Consider the following 10119-nt stretch of genomic DNA (forward strand, 5'->3'; position numbering starts at 1 on the left):
TTCTACAAGTATAGTTCACGTCGTCATGGTAGGAGACAAGAGCTCAGCCGCTCAGCCAGTTCATGGCCCTGAATACTGAACTCCTAAGAAGTGCTAACATCCTCTGCTTGTCCTGAGGGCCACAATGTGAGAGTCCTTGTCCCAAGCCTGACTGGCTGGTGTCTCAAGTCAGAAGACAGGGAGAGGGCTGCCTGGAGAATACACCACAAAGCAGGCCACAACCTGTCCATCCTAGAGAGCTCACCAACAATGACAGACACTCGGGGAGGGAGCAGGCGTGGAGTCAGAGATCAACCAGAGGCAGGGACTTTTCACACAGCACAGGGCACTGTTTCTGGTTAGTGACCTTCTGCTTGGCCTTGTATTGTCGCTGTCGGGGCTACAATGTAACCAGGGGGACTCCTCTCGCCCTCAGATGGAGTGACATAGTTTGAGGGGTTTGAGAAAATTACAAGGTTAACAGAAGGGGCCATAGTGACTCTGAAAATTTGGTGACTGGCTTCAAGCTTAACCAGGTATACCCTAAGTACAATCAGGGTTTCCCACCGATAGTGTGATGGAGCCTAGGGGACACTAGAGGGCGCGCTGAGTTCGCGGAAGCCGCAGTCCTGGGACCCTGTAGAATCCCTTGCAGGTGAGTTTAACAAATTGTCCTTTGCCACACTGAATTTGCTTATTTATTGTGACAATTATCTTCTGCTTTCTTTTTAAATTTTATCATATTACTTTACGGTTATGGGTGGTTTGTCTCCATATACGTGTCTGGTGACCCTGGGAAGCCAGAAGAGAGAACGGGATTCCCTAGAACTGGAGTGAACAGGCTTGTGGGTGCTGAGACTCAAACCCCAGTCCTCTGGGAGAGCAGCTGGTGCTCTTAACCACTGTGCCATCTCTCCAGCCCTCGCGTTTTCTTTTGTTTTGAAAGGGAGTGGGTTCTGAGAAAGGATCTCACCTGTAGCCCAGGCTAGCCCGGTTCTCTATGCAATTCAAGGTTGGTCTCAAATCCAACGTGATCCTCCTCCCTCAAGCTTCACAAGTGCCAAGTTGATTAGGGTGAGTCTCTGCCTTCCGCTTTAACGCACGTGTAAAGAGAGATGATGAAATTATGGGGAAAAACTATCAAAACTGGTAGGAGGCATCTCCACTCGAGAGATGCTATATTAACAGTTCCACTCGTTCTGGTTAGGTTTTACCATTCGTCAGTTTGTTAGGTTTTTTGTTTTGTTTTGTTAGTGCTTCAAGACATGGTTTCTCTGTGTAGTCCTAGTCGTCCTGGAACCTTGTCTGAAGACCAGACTAGCCTGGAACTCCCAGAAATCCACCCAAGAGCTGGTATCGAAGCTGTGCACCACCACCCCAGGGCTCTTTTTATTTTTTTAAGATTTTAAAAAATTTTTTATGGCAGGGCTTCCTGAATGTGGTACTGCAGCCCCAAAAGACAAGTCTTGGTCCAGGGCGGTGAGGTCCGGGTGGGGAAGCCCAGCGCTGGGGATGCCCCTGTCCCCAGTTTCACTTCTCCAGCTCCTGACCTGTGTCAGCTCCTTCTGCCCAGACACTGATGACGACTGGATTCTCATCTCCACTGGGTGTCGAGACCCCGGGGAAACAATCAGCGTCGCCTGGGGCACCCAGTATAAAGTCCAAGCAGGAAACTGGGACGCCCAGATCCGATATGGGGGCTATGGAGCTGTGCGCGCTGCTCCTGCTGCTGGTGGCCGCCCTGGCCCCGACCCAGACCCGCGCGGGTGAGTGAGGGGTCGGGAGGGAAAGGCGTCTGCCGGGAGGGCGGGGGCGGGACCGGGGAAGCCACAGCCCCAGATCGCCCGGCCAGACCCTCCCGCCCCTTCCCCTCCTGCGTCCTGAGCCCCGAGCCCCGCGCCCCGCTCTCCTCCCGGCCGCGCACCTGCCCGGTGTCCCGGGAGGAGGTCGGGGTCTCACTCCCTGCCGCCCCCAGGCTCGCACTCCATGTGGTATTTCTCCACCATCGCGTCCCGGCCCGGCCTCGGGGAGCCCCGGTACTTGGAAGTCGGCTACGTGGACAACACAGAGTTCGTGCGCTTTGACAGCTTCGCAGAGAATCCCAGAATGGAGCCGGGAGGGGCCGGAGTATTGGGAGAGGGAGACACGGAGAGCCAAGGACAACCAGCAGAGTTTCCAAGTTGACCTGAGGACCCTACTTGGCTACTACAACCAGAGCGAGGGTGGTGAGTGACCCAGGGTCGGAGGTCAAGACCTTCTGGTCCCTAAGTATGGGCCAGAGTCGCCTGGGTCCTATCCGAGGTCAGGGAAGAGGAGAACGGGGACCAGGACCCAGTTTCCCTTTCTGTTTAGAGGATGCATGGGATGCAGGACCACAAGTGGGCAGGAGGCCCCTTTGCAGGGCAGGTGGGCGGGACTGACCGCTGGCTCCCACAGGCTCTCACACCTTCCAGTGGATGTCTGGCTGTCAAATGGGGCCTGATGGGCGCCTCCTCCGCGGGTACAGTCAAAATGCCTACGATGGCAAAGATTTCATCGCCCTAAACAAGGACCTGAGGACATGGACTGCAGCGCACATGGTGGCGAAGATCACCCAGAGCAAGTTTGAGAGGACTGATTTTGCAGAGAGATTGAGAGCCTACCTGGAGGACACGTTTTTGGAGGGCCTCAGCAGATACCTGGAGCATGGGAAGGAGCAGCTGCTGCACACAGGTGCAGGCGCCCAGGGCAACTCCTCCCCCTCGGGCTGGGCTCTGTTCTGAGGTTATTCCTTGTATCTTGTCCCCCAGAGGAAAGGTCTGGGGAGTCATTTTCTCTGCCCCAGTGTCAGAGGTTCACCCCATTTCTGCTGCACACTTGGTGTTGTCTGCTCATTTGGACAGACAGTTATGCTGGTCAGCAAGATGGCCACAGCGGTTCTGTCTCAATGGTGGCAGCATTGGTAGGTGGTACTCTTTATGTATCCCATTCTTCATAATTTCTTATATTGATATGAATTTAATCACATATGTAAATTATTTTCCATCCCTTTTTCTGTTCTTTGACCATGTAACTTATGCTATAAAACATCACATAAGGAAGATCATGTGACATACTGGGTCATGTGATTTTCTGGTAGCTTCTGTGTCCAGAATGCAGATCTGTGATGACCTGCAGGTCATTAGTGGGATGACAGTCAGAAGTGTTCAGACAAATAGTTTAATCATTAATTAAGCTTTGTCTTTGCAGATTTCAGTTTACCTTGTTATGGTGGGATTTCTTAAATCTTCCACACAGATCCCCCAAAGGCACATGTGACCCATCATCCTGGATCTAAAGGTGATGTCACCCTGAGGTGCTGGGCCCTGGGCTTCTACCCTGCTGACATCACCCTGACCTGGACGAGGGATGAGGAGGAACAGACTCAGGACATGGAGCTGGTGGAGACCAGACCTTCTGGGGATGGAACCTTCCAGAAGTGGGCATCTCTGGTGGTGCCTTCTGGGGAGGAGCAGAAATACACATGCCATGTGCACCATGAGGGACTGCCTGAGCCCCTCACCCTGAGATGGGGTAAGGAGGGAGTAGGTGCAGAGCTGGGGTCAGGGAAAGATGGAGCCTTCTGCAGAGCCTGAGCAGGGTCAGGGCTGGGAGCTGGGGTCATGACCCTCACCTTCCCTTCCTGTCCTTCCCTTCCCAGAGCCTCTTCAGTCCACTGTCCCCATCATGGCAGTCATTGGTGTTCTGATTCTCCTTGGAGCTGTGACCATCATTGGAGCTGTGGTGGCTGTTGTGAGGAAGAGGAGGAGAAACACAGGTAGGAAATGTCGGGGTGTGAGTTCTCTTAGTGTGCTCTGCCTCATGGAAACACATCCACACCCCCATTGTTCCTGTCTCTAACCTGGGTCTGATATTGTTTCTTGAAATTTCCTAGGGTCAGGTTCCTCCCTGGTCTCTCACAGCTTTTCTTCTTACAGGTGGAAGAGGAGGGAACTATGTTCCAGCTCCAGGTAAGTGTGGAAAGAAGGATTGTCCCTGAGACCCTTGGGGTGGACCTGGAGTATTTGCAGACCTCTGTCACCAATATTAGCTCCTCCAGCAAAATTTCCTAGGGGCCATGTTTTTTACCTTCGAGAGAGAGAGAGAGAGAGAGAGAGAGAGAGAGAGAGAGAGAGAGAGAGAGAGAGAGAGAGAGTGTGTGTGTGTGTTGTGTGTTTGTGTGTGTGTATTCAGTGACAGTTACCAGAGCTCAGATGTGTCTCTCCCAGACTGAAGAGGACACTCTGAGACCAAACTGGGGAGGGGCAAATTGGACATGATTGGGATTCAGAGACCCCCAGAATTGCCTGTGAGTGAGTGGTGGGTTGTTGGAATGTTGTCTTCACAGTGATTGTTCATGACTCTTCTTTGTAGCATGAGGACAGCTGCCAGGAATGGATGGAGTGACAGACAGTGTGTTTAGGCCTCTCCTGTGACATCCAGGGCCCCTAGGTTCACTTTTAGCAAAAGTGTCTGATGTTCCCTGTGATCCTATGGGCTGAATATGAACAACTGGGAGCCCAGCCCAGCCCTTCACACCAGGACCCTGTCCCTGCACTGCCTGTGTTCCCTTCCATGGCCAACCCTCCTGTTCCAGCAGGCAGGAAGGGACACATTATCCTGTTACCTCCTCCTGCTCTGAGCTTCAGGTTCTAAGTTCCTCACTGAAACTAAGGATCTCAATTCGAATTTGATTGTTCACATCCTTGAGCTGACAGGCTGATAGCTGTTAAATGTATTATTGAGATACTTAGAGTTTGAGGAGGAAGTGAAGGACAGCATGGAGAACCTCCCAGAAATGTGCTCATCATGTTCTGTGTCTCTGGTGTCACAGGATGAGGCTGTGGGAGCTGAGTGAGAGCAGGGTTGTGCCCAGGTGCAGCTCAATTTGACATTGGCTGTGACATGGTCACTCCTCAGCTCTGTCACCTCCTGGCTCTGTTCTCCTCATCACTTAGAACCACATGATGAGGTCTGTGATCACAGGGACACAGGGATGGCCAGAGTCCTGTCCTGTCCCAGGAGTGTGAGCAGCCAGGACTGGTGGGACAGGTCAGCCTGGGCTCTAACCTGGCTGTAGCTCTTTACCCCATATTCGCTGTTTATTGTTGTCTTCTTACTTTTTATGGAGCACTTGGCCTGTTCTTGTTCCTGTAAGTGGTTCCTGCCTCCTTATCTCTTGTGCCCCTGAGTAACAGCATTCAAATGTGTTTCTCCTTCCTTTCCCATTAGGACCCTTCTAGGCCCCTGCACTCAGGAGACTGAGACCTAAGGACATGAACTTCTGTATCCTGAGCTCCTGCCTCCTTCCAGTCCTCTCCCTGCAGGCTCTCTCCCTCTTTCCCGTCATTTAGAATTTAAGCAGAGTTGTAGGATGGCAGAGAGGAGGGATCCACAGGGTGTCATCTCAGATCTGTCCTGTTGGATCTGTTCAGCACTAGGTCCCCTCTCCCTCCCTGGCCCTGGGAAACATGGTGCTGCCTCCAGTGGTGACTCCAGGCTTAGTCTACTTTAGATTGATGTTTATTTAAAAGACATGATCCCTTTTGTCTTGTTGACTGTGTCCCTTGCCTTACAGAAGATTTATTAATTGTTGATATCAGTGTCTGTGCTACTGGCCTTATGTTCAGAAAGTGATCTCCTGTACCAATTAGTTCAAGGATACCTCCATATCTATATCTATATCTATATATCTCTATCTATCTATATATATGGTTTCTCTCTGGCTTTGGAGACTGTCCTAGAACTAGCTCTTTCAGACCAAGCAAGTCTGGAACTCACAGAGATCCACCTGCCTCTAACTCCTGAGTGCTGGGATTAAAGGCATGTGCCACCACTGCCCACCCCCACTTTTTCTTCTATGATATTCAGTGTGGCTGGGTTTTGATCCATTTGAACTTAACTTTTGTGCATGGTGGTAGATATGGATCTATCTGCAATCTACATGCAAACATCCAGTAATGCCAGCACCATTTATTGAAGAAGCTTTCTTTTTTCCATTGTGTAAGTTTAGCTTCTTCATCAAAAATTAGGTGTTCACAGGTGTGTGAGTTAATATCAGCATTTTGAATTGGATTCCATTGGTTGACCTCTCTGTTTTTGTGCCAGTACCAAGCTGTTTTCATTACTATAGCTCTCTAGTAGAACTTGAAGTCAGGGATGGTGATGCCTCTGGGAGTTCCTTTATTGTACAGGGTTGTTTTGATTGTCCTGGGTTTTTTGTTTTTCCATATAAAGTTGAGTATTGTTCCTTCAAGGACTGTGAAGCAAGACAAAATGGCAGTCAACAAAACGGGAAAAGATCTTCACCAACCCAACATCTGACAGAGTGCTGATTTCCAAAATATACAAAGAATTCAAGAAGCTAGTCACCAAAACACCACATAATCCAATGAAAAACTGGGGTCCAGAACTAAATAGAGAATTCTCAATAGAGGATTCTAAAATGGCTGAAAGACACTTAAGAAATTGTTCAACATCCTTAGCTATCAGGGATGTGCAAATCCAAACAACTCTGAGATACCATCTTACACCTGCCAAAACACCAGTGATAGTTTGTGCTGGAGAGGATGTGGAGAAGGGGAGCACTCCTCCATTGCTGGTGGGAGTGTAAACTTGTACAGCCACTTTGGAAATCAGCATGGCAGTTTCTGTGGAAAATGGGAATCAGTCTACCGCAAGATCCAGCAATTCCAGTCTTGGGCATATACCCAAAGGATATAAAATCAAATACCAAGGACATCTGTCCAAATATGTTCATAGCAGCATTGTTTGCCATAACCAAAACCTGGAAGCAACTTCGATGCCCCTCAACTGAAGAATGGTTAGAGAAAATGTGGTATTTTTAAACAATGGAGTTTACTTAGCGGGGGAAAAAAACAATAAAATCTTGAAATTCCCAGATAAATGGATGGAACTGGAAGAAACCATACTGAATGAGGTAACCCAGTCACAGAAAGACAAGCATGGCATGTACTCACTCTTATATGGAGATTAAACACAGAGAAAAGGACTACCAGCCTGCAGTCCACAGCTCCAGAGAATCTAGGAAACAAGGACCCTAAGAGAGACATACAGGTCCATGGGTTGTGGAATCTCTCTCTCTGGCTAAGGAAAGCAGCTGAAGCCAGCTGTGTCAGGGATGTCCCTGCATGAAGGCCCAGAGAGGCCATTGTATGAAAGGATGACACAGTCGTGGGACACATCTCAAAAACAGGGGCTAAAACTCTGTGGACTCAGCCCAAGAGAGAAGGGTGTAGCGGTCAACAGAGCTAAAAGGAGTTAGAGATCTGAAGACTGCTTTGACATCACACATGGAGATGCATGTTGGAGTTTGCCCAGCTGGAGTTTGGTCTTCCTTTTGTCCAGTATTCCCCCACTGTGCTCACTGTTCTGTCTCTTGGAACAGTAATGTGTATCTTGTGCCACACTGTAGGTTGGAAATATGTGCTTTACCCCTTAATTTTGATTTTAGTGAGAGTTCAGTTCAGACTTTGCCAGGATTCTCATAAGATACTTTGAACTTTGGACTTTTTTTATTGATTTATCTATTTATTTACTTATTTATTATGCATACAATGTTGTGTCTGCATGTGTGCCTGCAGGCCAGAAGAGGACACCAGATCTCATTGCAGATGATTGTGAGTCACCAAGTGGCTACTGGGAATTGCACTAAGCTCCTCTGGAAGAACAGTCAGTGTTCTTAACCTCCGAGCCATCCCTCAAGCCGGAACATTAGACTTTTACACAGGGTTGAGACTGTGATTGACTCTGGGGACTTTTGACGTTCAACTGAATGACTCAAGAAACAACAAATATATAAAGTTGTCTGTTCTCATGTGAAGAGCTGGGGAGCCCAGCCTAGCACACCATTACATACATCTGGACTTAAGAACTAAACTGAAATAAGATAGCTCAGCAGAGGAAAATGATGCAAATGTAGTTAATTCAAGTTTTACCAAGTGTGCACCTTCCTGAGGAACTGAAGACTTAAAGAAGCAGTTAGCATCAATACATATATACACTGGCTTGTATAGAAAGTAGTGATCTGTGAAAATGTGGTAAGACAAGTGAAAACAATTGGGTAGAGAAGTGACCAGGAATGTAAGTGTTTGTATAGTTTTTCCTCAGTCTCAGCTACTTTCATGACAAGAATGTCATTGTCCTTCTGGTAAGGAATAGGTGGGTGGAGAATCTTACAAAAGGGAATTTCATTTGGGGCTTTTAGAAGCAACAAGTATCAGAGTGATCTTCTTGCACTTCCTGTTTGTTTAGTGTCTTTAGCTTAAGATAATCCTGATGTCAAAGTAACATATTTGGGGATGTGTGTACTGAAAGAGCTCCCAAGGGCAGAAGCTTTCTTTTTGTAGGACTATCCCAAGTCTGTCACCCACAGAGGTTTGGTAAAATTGAGGTGACATCATTTTGTAATTCCAAGACACTGAAGGACCCAGGCAGTGATCCTCAATGACATCTAGACATCATTAAAAGAGAGAAACAGCTCTAAATCCCTAGAGGAAAGGTCATACACTACTTATGTAAGACTGTTGGGTTATTGTGTGCCCTGAATGTTTGACTGTATGAAGTATATGCCTGTCAGTTTTCATTGTTTCACTTGACTACACTTAGAATTGCCTAGAAGACATGCCTCTGTCATGTCTGTGAGGGTGTTTCTAGAGTTCAAGAGAGGAGGAGCCTCCATCTTGAACATGAACACCACCAATCCATGGGCCATAAACACAAATGAATAAAATGAGGAGAAATTGGGGAAGCCTGCTGAATTCCAGTTTCCTGAATGCATATGTAATGTGACCAGCTACAGTATGTTAATATTGTTATACCTTCCCCTACAAGGAAGCACTCCCCTCCCCTACAATGTAAACCCTTCCTTCCTTAAGTTGCTATGTGTTCGGTGTTTCATTCTAGATATGAGCAAATTTAGTAATACAAAGTGTGTCCTGAGCTTTTAATTGATAATGATAAAGGATGAGTTTCCCACTTTTTTGGTATTATGTGATGAAATTATTATAGTATATAAAACTGCCTTTTAAATTATCAGAAGGAATAGTTTAGATAATATGATACCTATACATTATAACTCTAATATATATATACATGTTTATATTATACACATATATAATTGTATTATATGAATCAGTGTACCATTTTTCTTCCTCTAGGAATGGACATCTTTCCAGTTAAAAAGTTTTCTGAACTAGCTTACTTTCTGTTGTTTGGCAAACACCAAGAGCAACAGTAACGTTGGGAGGGAAAGGTTATTTGACTTCCTCCTCCAGAAAATAGTCCATCACTGAGGTAACTCAAGTCAGGAACCTGGAAGCAGGAGGTGCAGCAGAGAACATGGAGGCACCTTGATTGCTGGCTTGCTCTCTGACTTCTGTTCTGCTGGCTTTCTTATACAGACAAGGCTCACCTGCCTAGGGATGTTGCCCCAAAGTGGGCTTGGCCCCCATGCATGCATAGACATATAGAGGATTCCCACAGATACTCCCACCAGCCAATCTGATCAAGGCGGTTCTTCAGTTCAGGGTGCCTCTTCCTAAGGTACTCTTAGTTGAATCAAATTGATAACAGAAACCAACCAGCACATTTTCTAGACAGTTTCACAGTAACTATTAAAATACAATATTTCAATTTCTCAAATATTTTAGACTGATTAGACAAGGCAGAATGCTTTTCAACTCAGGGGTAATATTATATTCATTTGATATTGGTTTTTGTATACATCCCAGATAATGACAGACAGGCTCTTATGGCTACCTAATGAATCCTTCTCCTGCAAGCCAAGCAGTTTCCACCATCTTGTTTTCAACAAAAAGGAAGGAAGTCAGTTGTATCCACTAATGAAACATTACAAATTAATGATAGACCTCCATACTGTCTAGGGCATTTTATCTTAACTTAAAGAGGTGCAAATAACTAACTGGCATCACCATAGCAAGACTGTTCCCATTCCTGTGGATTTACTTATGTGGAAAAATTGCTCAGTGTCAGCAATGGTCAGACCAAGAGGAAAACACAGGAATAGCATTAATGCCAAACGTCTCATTCTAGAACAGTTTAACATTGTCTCTCTCATCTGTGTCCTCTCTGTCTCTGTCT

General features: G+C 46.9%; 1 pseudogene; it reads left to right on the forward strand.

Moving 5' to 3' along the window:
- Positions 1-1640: 1640 nt before the first annotated feature.
- On the forward strand, positions 1641-6529 carry LOC121134265 (annotated as a pseudogene).
- The last annotated feature ends 3590 nt before the right edge of the window (positions 6530-10119 follow it).

The sequence above is a fragment of the Mesocricetus auratus genome, unplaced genomic scaffold, assembly GCF_017639785.1.
Source record: "Mesocricetus auratus isolate SY011 unplaced genomic scaffold, BCM_Maur_2.0 Super-Scaffold_100027, whole genome shotgun sequence".
NCBI lineage: Eukaryota > Metazoa > Chordata > Mammalia > Rodentia > Cricetidae > Mesocricetus > Mesocricetus auratus.